Source organism: Botryllus schlosseri, chromosome 12 (genome assembly GCF_051294905.1).
Source record: "Botryllus schlosseri isolate E-star chromosome 12, Bs_hap1, whole genome shotgun sequence".
NCBI lineage: Eukaryota > Metazoa > Chordata > Ascidiacea > Stolidobranchia > Styelidae > Botryllus > Botryllus schlosseri.
The window spans coordinates 26,071,657-26,085,272 of NC_137247.1; the positions used below are offsets into that span (position 1 = coordinate 26,071,657).

At 42.7% G+C, this 13,616-nt stretch overlaps 1 protein-coding gene and 15 non-coding genes across 16 annotated transcripts in view; 7 read left to right on the forward strand and 9 right to left on the reverse strand.

Annotated features, from left to right (window-relative positions):
- The window catches only part of LOC145452822 (uncharacterized), a 345,136-nt gene that overhangs the window by 240,787 nt on the left and 90,733 nt on the right, over positions 1 to 13,616 (reverse strand). The gene's annotated exons all lie outside the window — the stretch shown is intronic.
- Positions 67 to 139, forward strand: Trnav-aac (transfer RNA valine (anticodon AAC)). Its single transcript has one exon. It is a non-coding gene; the product is annotated as a tRNA-Val (tRNA).
- Positions 898 to 970, reverse strand: Trnaf-gaa (transfer RNA phenylalanine (anticodon GAA)). The gene has a single exon. It is a non-coding gene; the product is annotated as a tRNA-Phe (tRNA).
- Positions 979 to 1,052, reverse strand: Trnai-aau (transfer RNA isoleucine (anticodon AAU)). The gene has a single exon. It is a non-coding gene; the product is annotated as a tRNA-Ile (tRNA).
- Positions 2,050 to 2,122, forward strand: Trnav-cac (transfer RNA valine (anticodon CAC)). Its single transcript has one exon. It is a non-coding gene; the product is annotated as a tRNA-Val (tRNA).
- Positions 2,790 to 2,862, forward strand: Trnav-aac (transfer RNA valine (anticodon AAC)). Its single transcript has one exon. It is a non-coding gene; the product is annotated as a tRNA-Val (tRNA).
- On the reverse strand, positions 3,620 to 3,692 carry Trnaf-gaa (transfer RNA phenylalanine (anticodon GAA)). Its single transcript has one exon. It is a non-coding gene; the product is annotated as a tRNA-Phe (tRNA).
- Trnai-aau (transfer RNA isoleucine (anticodon AAU)) lies at positions 3,701 to 3,774 on the reverse strand. Its single transcript has one exon. It is a non-coding gene; the product is annotated as a tRNA-Ile (tRNA).
- Positions 4,772 to 4,844, forward strand: Trnav-aac (transfer RNA valine (anticodon AAC)). Its single transcript has one exon. It is a non-coding gene; the product is annotated as a tRNA-Val (tRNA).
- On the reverse strand, positions 5,684 to 5,757 carry Trnai-aau (transfer RNA isoleucine (anticodon AAU)). The gene has a single exon. It is a non-coding gene; the product is annotated as a tRNA-Ile (tRNA).
- On the forward strand, positions 6,755 to 6,827 carry Trnav-aac (transfer RNA valine (anticodon AAC)). The gene has a single exon. It is a non-coding gene; the product is annotated as a tRNA-Val (tRNA).
- Positions 7,586 to 7,658, reverse strand: Trnaf-gaa (transfer RNA phenylalanine (anticodon GAA)). Its single transcript has one exon. It is a non-coding gene; the product is annotated as a tRNA-Phe (tRNA).
- Trnai-aau (transfer RNA isoleucine (anticodon AAU)) lies at positions 7,667 to 7,740 on the reverse strand. Its single transcript has one exon. It is a non-coding gene; the product is annotated as a tRNA-Ile (tRNA).
- Positions 8,738 to 8,810, forward strand: Trnav-cac (transfer RNA valine (anticodon CAC)). Its single transcript has one exon. It is a non-coding gene; the product is annotated as a tRNA-Val (tRNA).
- Positions 11,460 to 11,532, forward strand: Trnav-cac (transfer RNA valine (anticodon CAC)). The gene has a single exon. It is a non-coding gene; the product is annotated as a tRNA-Val (tRNA).
- Positions 13,111 to 13,184, reverse strand: Trnai-aau (transfer RNA isoleucine (anticodon AAU)). The gene has a single exon. It is a non-coding gene; the product is annotated as a tRNA-Ile (tRNA).

Below are 13,616 nucleotides of genomic sequence, written 5' to 3' on the forward strand. Positions count from 1 at the left end.
AACTCAGCAGAGCATTATAAACCTGTTTAACTTGAGCACATCGATGAATATGTGACGGTCGGTCCAAGTTCCGTAGTGTAGTGGTTATCACGTCTGCTTAACACGCAGAAGGTCCTGGGTTCAAGCCCCAGCGGAACTACTTTGACGCGTCTTCCTGTTCTATTTGGTAAAATCTCTGGATTATATATTAAAGCTTTAAAACCAGGGATGTTCGTATACACCGTAGGAATATTACTCCAGCATTCCTAAAACGATGGGAATATAATCCATTCCATTCGCATTTTAATTTAACGATTATTGATTAAATTAATTAGTTCGACACGCACTGGAAGTCACGGCAATCATATGTGCTACAAAAGATCGAAATATCGTCCTCCGTCCTCCACAATGGCTAGTGCACACTCTTGCTAATTGACGTTCCAATCCGTATCGTTGGGGTCCAATCCTAATCTCATATCTGAAATCTTTACGTGTTCCAATTTTAATCCTATTCTCATTTTTGGGCTTCCTGGAAAAGTTACAGGAGAACTGTATCGTGGGAAACGGGCCAGGCTTGCTGTACCGACATTTGTCGTCGTCGTGCTTGTTGGAATGAACTCTGACTCGATATGAAATGTACTTGCTTCAATTTCCAAGTTTCCCGAATTCAGTGATTTAATTCTTACCTAATCCGTAGAAAATTCCCATTCTAATGTAATTTGGAATATATGGAAGTTTGGTTCAACTCTGCTACTGCTATGCTGGAACGTGACGAAAAATTCCGATAAAATAGTACTTCTAATGGCCGGTAGGCTACCTACAATTATTTCCAAGTGCATGTTTTATAAAAAAAACTCCGATATTATCGGTGAAGCGATAAGCGGTCTCGGGTCTCAAAAGAAATTCCGGCGTCAAAGCTGCCGCGACCCGGGATTGAACCAGGGACCTTCAGATCTTCAGTCTGACGCTCTCCCGACTGAGCTATCGCGGCGATTCAGGTGGCCAGTACGGGGCTCGAACCCGCGACATTCGCGTTATTAGCACGACGCTCTAACCAACTGAGCTAACCGGCCCATATCTACTTCGACGGACCGTGGCGTCATAAACCAATAAATGACGTGGAAATTTCAAAAATGTTCCTTTTATTTGGTTTGAAGTGTTTGCAGTTTGTTGATGGAATGCCGGGAGATCGCTGTCACAGTACAATCTCGTTCGGACGTTCGGATCAACTTCGTTTACCATACGCCAAACTCTATCATGTCCAGAGGTTCGCATTGGAAAACTATCCTTAGTAGGTTCTACCCACGGGGTTCTTGAAGTATGGGTTGCGACTAGGGCTGAGCAACATCGAGTACCTGAGTGATTCGATTCCGAATCACGTGATATCCTTCGAGTCGAGTATTCGAGTATCAATCATTATGACGTCACAACAAAATTTGATATGTCAAAGTTCAAATGCCTGATATCGATCATATTAAAGATACCCTTGTATTTCTTCGGCCGTACCAATTTCATTAAACTTTGTGACAATATTGTTGGTGGATGATGATTTCGGAAATGCTTTTCAAGAAACGGTCGTAACTTTGCACTATATGTTTCGTACGCTGCGATACGCCCAATAAAGGTTTGAAATAAGAATCGAAACCATAATTCTCGTTGATAAAATTAAATTCAGTAGCGAGGAGCGTAGGATTTCTTTTCTTTTCGGACGTCACTGGGTTGGATGCAATAGCCAATAAGCGAGACTTGCAGAAAAGTAGTTACAACAATATGGCACGATCATGAACAAACGTCGACTTTATGTTGCGCAAATTTGTTTGAATTCAAGATAAGATTTGTCCCACGATGGATTCTCTGGAAAACACTGTCGGAGACTGCTCGGATGATTTACTCTAGTATGACCATTAAGCGCACGAAAAACGTTGGTTCGTGTATGTCCCGGACAGCCCACCGTATTTTCACAAGGGATGTGCTAAGCATACACATTCTGATAATCGGCTGGTAAATTCAGCAGAGCATTATAAACCTGTTTAACTTGAGCACATCGATGAATATGTGACGGTCGGTCCAAGTTCCGTAGTGTAGCGGTTATCACGTCTGCTTCACACGCAGAAGGTCCTGGGTTCAAGCCCCAGCGGAACTATGTCTTCAATCTTTTCTATTTTATTCAGAACAATCGTCCATGCGTGAATTAAAGCTATACTCGGGATGAGCGTATATGCCGATTGGCAACATCTCGTTATTCCCCTCTTACTCTCAAGCGTTCTTAATAATGATCTGTGAACACACGGGCAATTGAGCTTGCAGAGGCCTGCCATATTCTCAGAACCCAAAATAGGGACGATTTTTCTCGGCGTCAAGCTCGCTCGTTACGAGCAAGAAAGTTACAATGACAGACGTAGAAACGGGAAGTTCAAACAGATTCTTCGGGTCGCGAGAGAGTCGACCTTGATTTTAATCAACACATCGTCAGTAGCTTGCTAGGTATTGACATTTTTCGTCTTCGATGTCTGATCGCATGAAAATCTCGTTGAAAGCATTTGGCATGCGTTGTATGAATTTCGTATAAGTGCATCGTTTTCTACATCCCGCATGTAGCCTTTATGTCGGGAATTTTGCGTTAAGATTGGTGAACCAACACCGATATTGTGGCGCGTCCGTAGAACATTGGTCGCTGTATGCCTTGCATGCCATACCACAATGCATTCGCCGTACGTACATAATGAAACGATCCGTTTGTGAACTAAACATAAAATACGTGTAAACCTGTGCAATCTGTATCCATCGATGAAATGGCACGCGTACGGACGAGTTCCGTAGTGTAGTGGTTATCACGTCTGCTTAACACGCAGAAGGTCCTGGGTTCAAGCCCCGGCGGAGCTACTTTGACGCGTCTTCCTGTTCTATTTGGTAAAATCTCTGGATTATATATTAAAGCTTTAAAACCAGGGATGTTCGTATACACCGTAGGAAAATTACTCCAGCATTCCTAAAACGATGGGAATATAATCCATTCCATTCGCATTTTAATTTAACGATTATTGATTAAATTAATTAGTTCGACACGCACTGGAAGTCACGGCAATCATATGTGCTACAAAAGATCGAAATATCGTCCTCCGTCATCCACAATGGCTAGTGCACACTCTTGATAATTGACGTTCCAATCCGTATCGTTGGGGTCCAATCCTAATCTCATATCTGAAATCTTTACGTGTTCCAATTTTAATCCTATTCTCATTTTTGGGCTTCCTGGAAAAGTTACAGGAGAACTGTATCGTGGGAAACGGGCCAGGCTTGCTGTACCGACATTTGTCGTCGTCGTGCTTGTTGGAATGAACTCTGACTCGATATGAAATGTACTTGCTTCAATTTCCAAGTTTCCCGAATTCAGTGATTTAATTCTTACCTAATCCGTAGAAAATTCCCATTCTAATGTAATTTGGAATATATGGAAGTTTGGTTCAACTCTGCTACTGCTATGCTGGAACGTGACGAAAAATTACGATAAAATAGTACTTCTAATGGCCGGTAGGCTACCTACAATTATTTCCAAGTGCATGTTTTATAAAAAATCTCCGATATTATCGGTGAAGCGATAAGCGGTCTCGGGTCTCAAAAGAAATTCCGGCGTCAAAGCTGCCGCGACCCGGGATTGAACCAGGGACCTTCAGATCTTCAGTCTGACGCTCTCCCGACTGAGCTATCGCGGCGATTCAGGTGGCCAGTACGGGGCTCGAACCCGCGACATTCGCGTTATTAGCACGACGCTCTAACCAACTGAGCTAACCGGCCCATATCTACTTCGACGGACCGTGGCGTCATAAACCAATAAATGACGTGGAAATTTCAAAAATGTTCCTTTTATTTGGTTTGAAGTGTTTGCAGTTTGTTGATGGAATGCCGGGAGATCGCTGTCACAGTACAATCTCGTTCGGACGTTCGGATCAACTTCGTTTACCATACGCCAAACTCTATCATGTCCAGAGGTTCGCATTGGAAAACTATCCTTAGTAGGTTCTACCCACGGGGTTCTTGAAGTATGGGTTGCGACTACGGCTGAGCAACATCGAGTACCTGAGTGATTCGATTCCGAATCACGTGATATGCTTCGAGTCGAGTATTCGAGTATCAATCATTATGACGTCACAACAAAATTTGATATGTCAAAGTTCAAATGCCTGATATCCATCATATTAAAGATACCCTGGTATTTCTTCGACCGTACCAATTTCATTAAACTTTGTGACAATATTGTTGGTGGATGATGATTTCGGAAATGCTTTTCAAGAAACGGTCGTAACTTTGCACTACATGTTTCGTACGTTGCGATACGCCCAATAAAGGTTTGAAATAAGAATCGAAACCATGATTCTCGTTGATAAAATTAAATTCAGTAGCGAGGAGCGTATGATTTCTTTTCTTTTCGGACGTCACTGGGTTGGATGCAATAGCCAATAAGCGAGACATGCAGAAAAGTAGTTACAACAATATGGCACGATCATGAACAAACGTCGACTTTATGTTGCGCAAATTTGTTTGAATTCAAGATAAGATTTGTCCCACGATGGATTCTCTGGAAAACACTGTCGGAGACTGCTCGGATGATTTACTCTAGTATGACCGTTAAGCGCACGAAAAACGTTGGTTCGTGTATGTCCCGGAAAGCCCACCGTATTTTCACAAGGGATGTGCTAAGCATACACATTCTGATAATCGGCTGGTAAACTCAGCAGAGCATTATAAACCTGTTTAACTTGAGCACATCGATGAATATGTGACGGTCGGTCCAAGTTCCGTAGTGTAGTGGTTATCACGTCTGCTTAACACGCAGAAGGTCCTGGGTTCAAGCCCCAGCGGAACTACTTTGACGCGTCTTCCTGTTCTATTTGGTAAAATCTCTGGATTATATATTAAAGCTTTAAAACCAGGGATGTTCGTATACACCGTAGGAAAATTACTCCAGCATTCCTAAAACGATGGGAATATAATCCATTCCATTCGCATTTTAATTTAACGATTATTGATTAAATTAATTAGTTCGACACGCACTGGAAGTCACGGCAATCATATGTGCTACAAAAGATCGAAATATCGTCCTCTGTCCTCCACAATGGCTAGTGCACACTCTTGATAATTGACGTTCCAATCCGTATCGTTGGGGTCCAATCCTAATCTCATATCTGAAATCTTTACGTGTTCCAATTTTAATCCTATTCTCATTTTTGGGCTTCCTGGAAAAGTTACAGGAGAACTGTATCGTGGGAAACGGGCCAGGCTTGCTGTACCGACATTTGTCGTCGTCGTGCTTGTTGGAATGAACTCTGACTCGATATGAAATGTACTTGCTTCAATTTCCAAGTTTCCCGAATTCAGTGATTTAATTCTTACCTAATCCGTAGAAAATTCCCATTCTAATGTAATTTGGAATATATGGAAGTTTGGTTCAACTCTGCTACTGCTATGCTGGAACGTGACGAAATATTCCGATAAAATAGTACTTCTAATGGCCGGTAGGCTACCTACAATTATTTCCAAGTGCATGTTTTATAAAAAAAACTCCGATATTATCGGTGAAGCGATAAGCGGTCTCGGGTCTCAAAAGAAATTCCGGCGTCAAAGCTGCCGCGACCCGGGATTGAACCACGGACCTTCAGATCTTCAGTCTGACGCTCTCCCGACTGAGCTATCGCGGCGATTGAGGTGGCCAGTACGGGGCTCGAACCCGCGACATTCGCGTTATTAGCACGACGCTCTAACCAACTGAGCTAACCGGCCCATATCTACTTCGACGGACCGTGGCGTCATAAACCAATAAATGACGTGGAAATTTCAAAAATGTTCCTTTTATTTGGTTTGAAGTGTTTGCAGTTTGTTGATGGAATGCCGGGAGATCGCTGTCACAGTACAATCTCGTTCGGACGTTCGGATCAACTTCGTTTACCATACGCCAAACTCTATCATGTCCAGAGGTTCGCATTGGAAAACTATCCTTAGTAGGTTCTACCCACGGGGTTCTTGAAGTATGGGTTGCGACTAGGGCTGAGCAACATCGAGTACCTGAGTGATTCGATTCCGAATCACGTGATATGCTTCGAGTCGAGTATTCGAGTATCAATCATTATGACGTCACAACAAAATTTGATATGTCAAAGTTCAAATGCCTGATATCGATCATATTAAAGATACCCTTGTACTTCTTCGGCCGTACCAATTTCATTAAACTTTGTGACAATATTGTTGGTGGATGATGATTTCGGAAATGCTTTTCAAGAAACGGTCGTAACTTTGCACTATATGTTTCGTACGCTGCGATACGCCCAATAAAGGTTTGAAATAAGAATCGAAACCATAATTCTCGTTGATAAAATTAAATTCAGTAGCGAGGAGCGTAGGATTTCTTTTCTTTTCGGACGTCACTGGGTTGGATGCAATAGCCAATAAGCGAGACTGGCAGAAAAGTAGTTACAACAATATGGCACGATCATGAACAAACGTCGACTTTATGTTGCGCAAATTTGTTTGAATTCAAGATAAGATTTGTCCCACGATGGATTCTCTGGAAAACACTGTCGGAGACTGCTCGGATGATTTACTCTAGTATGACCGTTAAGCGCACGAAAAACGTTGGTTCGTGTATGTCCCGGACAGCCCACCGTATTTTCACAAGGGATGTGCTAAGCATACACATTCTGATAATCGGCTGGTAAACTCAGCAGAGCATTATAAACCTGTTTAACTTGAGCACATCGATGAATATGTGACGGTCGGTCCAAGTTCCGTAGTGTAGTGGTTATCACGTCTGCTTAACACGCAGAAGGTCCTGGGTTCAAGCCCCAGCGGAACTACTTTGACGCGTCTTCCTGTTCTATTTGGTAAAATCTCTGGATTATATATTAAAGCTTTAAAACCAGGGATGTTCGTATACACCGTAGGAATATTACTCCAGCATTCCTAAAACGATGGGAATATAATCCATTCCATTCGCATTTTAATTTAACGATTATTGATTAAATTAATTAGTTCGACACGCACTGGAAGTCACGGCAATCATATGTGCTACAAAAGATCGAAATATCGTCCTCCGTCCTCCACAATGGCTAGTGCACACTCTTGCTAATTGACGTTCCAATCCGTATCGTTGGGGTCCAATCCTAATCTCATATCTGAAATCTTTACGTGTTCCAATTTTAATCCTATTCTCATTTTTGGGCTTCCTGGAAAAGTTACAGGAGAACTGTATCGTGGGAAACGGGCCAGGCTTGCTGTACCGACATTTGTCGTCGTCGTGCTTGTTGGAATGAACTCTGACTCGATATGAAATGTACTTGCTTCAATTTCCAAGTTTCCCGAATTCAGTGATTTAATTCTTACCTAATCCGTAGAAAATTCCCATTCTAATGTAATTTGGAATATATGGAAGTTTGGTTCAACTCTGCTACTGCTATGCTGGAACGTGACGAAAAATTCCGATAAAATAGTACTTCTAATGGCCGGTAGGCTACCTACAATTATTTCCAAGTGCATGTTTTATAAAAAAAACTCCGATATTATCGGTGAAGCGATAAGCGGTCTCGGGTCTCAAAAGAAATTCCGGCGTCAAAGCTGCCGCGACCCGGGATTGAACCAGGGACCTTCAGATCTTCAGTCTGACGCTCTCCCGACTGAGCTATCGCGGCGATTCAGGTGGCCAGTACGGGGCTCGAACCCGCGACATTCGCGTTATTAGCACGACGCTCTAACCAACTGAGCTAACCGGCCCATATCTACTTCGACGGACCGTGGCGTCATAAACCAATAAATGACGTGGAAATTTCAAAAATGTTCCTTTTATTTGGTTTGAAGTGTTTGCAGTTTGTTGATGGAATGCCGGGAGATCGCTGTCACAGTACAATCTCGTTCGGACGTTCGGATCAACTTCGTTTACCATACGCCAAACTCTATCATGTCCAGAGGTTCGCATTGGAAAACTATCCTTAGTAGGTTCTACCCACGGGGTTCTTGAAGTATGGGTTGCGACTAGGGCTGAGCAACATCGAGTACCTGAGTGATTCGATTCCGAATCACGTGATATCCTTCGAGTCGAGTATTCGAGTATCAATCATTATGACGTCACAACAAAATTTGATATGTCAAAGTTCAAATGCCTGATATCGATCATATTAAAGATACCCTTGTATTTCTTCGGCCGTACCAATTTCATTAAACTTTGTGACAATATTGTTGGTGGATGATGATTTCGGAAATGCTTTTCAAGAAACGGTCGTAACTTTGCACTATATGTTTCGTACGCTGCGATACGCCCAATAAAGGTTTGAAATAAGAATCGAAACCATAATTCTCGTTGATAAAATTAAATTCAGTAGCGAGGAGCGTAGGATTTCTTTTCTTTTCGGACGTCACTGGGTTGGATGCAATAGCCAATAAGCGAGACTTGCAGAAAAGTAGTTACAACAATATGGCACGATCATGAACAAACGTCGACTTTATGTTGCGCAAATTTGTTTGAATTCAAGATAAGATTTGTCCCACGATGGATTCTCTGGAAAACACTGTCGGAGACTGCTCGGATGATTTACTCTAGTATGACCATTAAGCGCACGAAAAACGTTGGTTCGTGTATGTCCCGGACAGCCCACCGTATTTTCACAAGGGATGTGCTAAGCATACACATTCTGATAATCGGCTGGTAAATTCAGCAGAGCATTATAAACCTGTTTAACTTGAGCACATCGATGAATATGTGACGGTCGGTCCAAGTTCCGTAGTGTAGCGGTTATCACGTCTGCTTCACACGCAGAAGGTCCTGGGTTCAAGCCCCAGCGGAACTATGTCTTCAATCTTTTCTATTTTATTCAGAACAATCGTCCATGCGTGAATTAAAGCTATACTCGGGATGAGCGTATATGCCGATTGGCAACATCTCGTTATTCCCCTCTTACTCTCAAGCGTTCTTAATAATGATCTGTGAACACACGGGCAATTGAGCTTGCAGAGGCCTGCCATATTCTCAGAACCCAAAATAGGGACGATTTTTCTCGGCGTCAAGCTCGCTCGTTACGAGCAAGAAAGTTACAATGACAGACGTAGAAACGGGAAGTTCAAACAGATTCTTCGGGTCGCGAGAGAGTCGACCTTGATTTTAATCAACACATCGTCAGTAGCTTGCTAGGTATTGACATTTTTCGTCTTCGATGTCTGATCGCATAAAAATCTCGTTGAAAGCATTTGGCATGCGTTGTATGAATTTCGTATTAGTGCATCGTTTTCTACATCCCGCATGTAGCCTTTATGTCGGGAATTTTGCGTTAAGATTGGTAAACCAACACAGATATTGTGGCGCGTCCGTAGAACATTGGTCGCTGTATGCCTTGCATGCCATACCACAATGCATTCGCCATACATACATAATGAAACGATCCGTTTGTGAACTAAACATAAAATACGTGTAAACCTGTGCAATCTGTATCCATCGATGAAATGGCACGCGTACGGACGAGTTCCGTAGTGTAGTGGTTATCACGTCTGCTTAACACGCAGGAGGTCCTGGGTTCAAGCCCCAGCAGAACTACTTTGACGCGTCTTCCTGTTCTATTTGGTAAAATCTCTGGATTATATATTAAAGCTCTTAAACCAGGGATGTTCGTATACACCGTAGGAAAATTACTCCAGCATTCCTAAAACGATGGGAATATAATCCATTCCATTCGCATTTTAATTTAACGATTATTGATTAAATTAATTAGTTCGACACGCACTGGAAGTCACGGCAATCATATGTGCTACAAAAGATCGAAATATCGTCCTCCGTCCTCCACAATGGCTAGTGCACACTCTTGATAATTGACGTTCCAATCCGTATCGTTGGGGTCCAATCCTAATCTCATATCTGAAATCTTTACGTGTTCCAATTTTAATCCTATTCTCATTTTTGGGCTTCCTGGAAAAGTTACAGGAGAACTGTATCGTGGGAAACGGGCCAGGCTTGCTGTACCGACATTTGTCGTCGTCGTGCTTGTTGGAATGAACTCTGACTCGATATGAAATGTACTTGCTTCAATTTCCAAGTTTCCCGAATTCAGTGATTTAATTCTTACCTAATCCGTAGAAAATTCCCATTCTAATGTAATTTGGAATATATGGAAGTTTGGTTCAACTCTGCTACTGCTATGCTGGAACGTGACGAAAAATTCCGATAAAATAGTACTTCTAATGGCCGGTAGGCTACCTACAATTATTTCCAAGTGCATGTTTTATGAAAAAACTCCGATATTATCGGTGAAGCGATAAGCGGTCTCGGGTCTCAAAAGAAATTCCGGCGTCAAAGCTGCCGCGACCCGGGATTGAGCCAGGGACCTTCAGATCTTCAGTCTGACGCTCTCCCGACTGAGCTATCGCGGCGATTCAGGGTGCCAGTACGGGGCTCGAACCCGCGACATTCGCGTTATTAGCACGACGCTCTAACCAACTGAGCTAACCGGCCCATATCTACTTCGACGGACCGTGGCGTCATAAACCAATAAATGACGTGGAAATTTCAAAAATGTTCCTTTTATTTGGTTCGAAGTGTTTGCAGTTTGTTGATGGAATGCCGGGAGATCGCTGTCACAGTACAATCTCGTTCGGACGTTCGGATCAACTTCGTTTACCATACGCCAAACTCTATCATGTCCAGAGGTTCGCATTGGAAAACTATCCTTAGTAGGTTCTACCCACGGGGTTCTTGAAGTATGGGTTGCGACTAGGGCTGAGCAACATCGAGTACCTGAGTGATTCGTTTCCGAATCACGTGATATGCTTCGAGTCGAGTATTCGAGTATCAATCATTATGACGTCACAACAAAATTTGATATGTCAAAGTTCAAATGCCTGATATCCATCATATTAAAGATACCCTTGTATTTCTTCGGCCGTACCAATTTCATTAAACTTTGTGACAATATTGTTGGTGGATGATGATTTCGGAAATGCTTTTCAAGAAACGGTCGTAACTTTGCACTATATGTTTCGTACGCTGCGATACGCCCAATACAGGTTTGAAATAAGAATCGAAACCATAATTCTCGTTGATAAAATTAAATTCAGTAGCGAGGAGCGTATGATTTCTTTTCTTTTCGGACGTCACTGGGTTGGATGCAATAGCCAATAAGCGAGACTTGCAGAAAAGTAGTTACAACAATATGGCACGATCATGAACAAACGTCGACTTTATGTTGCGCAAATTTGTTTGAATTCAAGATAAGATTTGTCCCACAATGGATTCTCTGGAAAACACTGTCGGAGACTGCTCGGATGATTTACTCTAGTATGACCGTTAAGCGCACGAAAAACGTTGGTTCGTGTATGTCCCGGACAGCCCACCGTATTTTCACAAGGGATGTGCTAAGCATACACATTCTGATAATCGGCTGGTAAACTCAGCAGAGCATTATAAACCTGTTTAACTTGAGCACATCGATGAATATGTGACGGTCGGTCCAAGTTCCGTAGTGTAGCGGTTATCACGTCTGCTTCACACGCAGAAGGTCCTGGGTTCAAGCTCCAGCGGAACTATGTCTTCTATCTTTTCTATTTTATTCAGAACAATCGTCCATGCGTGAATTAAAGCTATACTCGGGATGAGCGTATATGCCGATTGGCAACATCTCGTTATTCCCCTCTTACTCTCAGGCGTTCTTAATAATGATCTGTGAACACACGGGCAATTGAGCTTGCGGAGGCCTGCCATATTCTCAGAACCCAAAATAGGGACGATTTTTCTCGGCGTCAAGCTCGCTCGTTACGAGCAAGAAAGTTACAATGACAGACGTAGAAACGGGAAGTTCAAACAGATTCTTCGGGTCGCGAGAGAGTCGACCTTGATTTTAATCAACACATCGTCAGTAGCTTGCTAGGTATTGACATTTTTCGTCTTCGATGTCTGATCGCATAAAAATCTCGTTGAAAGCATTTGGCATGCGTTGTATGAATTTCGTATTAGTGCATCGTTTTCTACATCCCGCATGTAGCCTTTATGTCGGGAATTTTGCGTTAAGATTGGTAAACCAACACAGATATTGTGGCGCGTCCGTAGAACATTGGTCGCTGTATGCCTTGCATGCCATACCACAATGCATTCGCCATACATACATAATGAAACGATCCGTTTGTGAACTAAACATAAAATACGTGTAAACCTGTGCAATCTGTATCCATCGATGAAATGGCACGCGTACGGACGAGTTCCGTAGTGTAGTGGTTATCACGTCTGCTTAACACGCAGGAGGTCCTGGGTTCAAGCCCCAGCAGAACTACTTTGACGCGTCTTCCTGTTCTATTTGGTAAAATCTCTGGATTATATATTAAAGCTCTTAAACCAGGGATGTTCGTATACACCGTAGGAAAATTACTCCAGCATTCCTAAAACGATGGGAATATAATCCATTCCATTCGCATTTTAATTTAACGATTATTGATTAAATTAATTAGTTCGACACGCACTGGAAGTCACGGCAATCATATGTGCTACAAAAGATCGAAATATCGTCCTCCGTCCTCCACAATGGCTAGTGCACACTCTTGATAATTGACGTTCCAATCCGTATCGTTGGGGTCCAATCCTAATCTCATATCTGAAATCTTTACGTGTTCCAATTTTAATCCTATTCTCATTTTTGGGCTTCCTGGAAAAGTTACAGGAGAACTGTATCGTGGGAAACGGGCCAGGCTTGCTGTACCGACATTTGTCGTCGTCGTGCTTGTTGGAATGAACTTTGACTCGATATGAAATGTACTTGCTTCAATTTCCAAGTTTCCCGAATTCAGTGATTTAATTCTTACCTAATCCGTAGAAAATTCCCATTCTAATGTAATTTGGAATATATGGAAGTTTGGTTCAACTCTGCTACTGCTATGCTGGAACGTGACGAAAAATTCCGATAAAATAGTACTTCTAATGGCCGGTAGGCTACCTACAATTATTTCCAAGTGCATGTTTTATAAAAAAACTCCGATATTATCGGTGAAGCGATAAGCGGTCTCGGGTCTCAAAAGAAATTCCGGCGTCAAAGCTGCCGCGACCCGGGATTGAGCCAGGGACCTTCAGATCTTCAGTCTGACGCTCTCCCGACTGAGCTATCGCGGCGATTCAGGTGGCCAGTACGGGGCTCGAACCCGCGACATTCGCGTTATTAGCACGACGCTCTAACCAACTGAGCTAACCGGCCCATATCTACTTCGACGGACCGTGGCGTCATAAACCAATAAATGACGTGGAAATTTCAAAAATGTTCCTTTTATTTGGTTTGAAGTGTTTGCAGTTTGTTGATGGAATGCCGGGAGATCGCTGTCACAGTACAATCTCGTTCGGACGTTCGGATCAACTTCGTTTACCATACGCCAAACTCTATCATGTCCAGAGGTTCGCATTGGAAAACTATCCTTAGTAGGTTCTACCCACGGGGTTCTTGAAGTATGGGTTGCGACTAGGGCTGAGCAACATCGAGTACCTGAGTGATTCGTTTCCGAATCACGTGATATGCTTCGAGTCGAGTATTCGAGTATCAATCATTATGACGTCACAACAAAATTTGATATGTCAAAGTTCAAATGCCTGATATCCATCATATTAAAGATACCCTTGTATTTCTTCGGCCGTA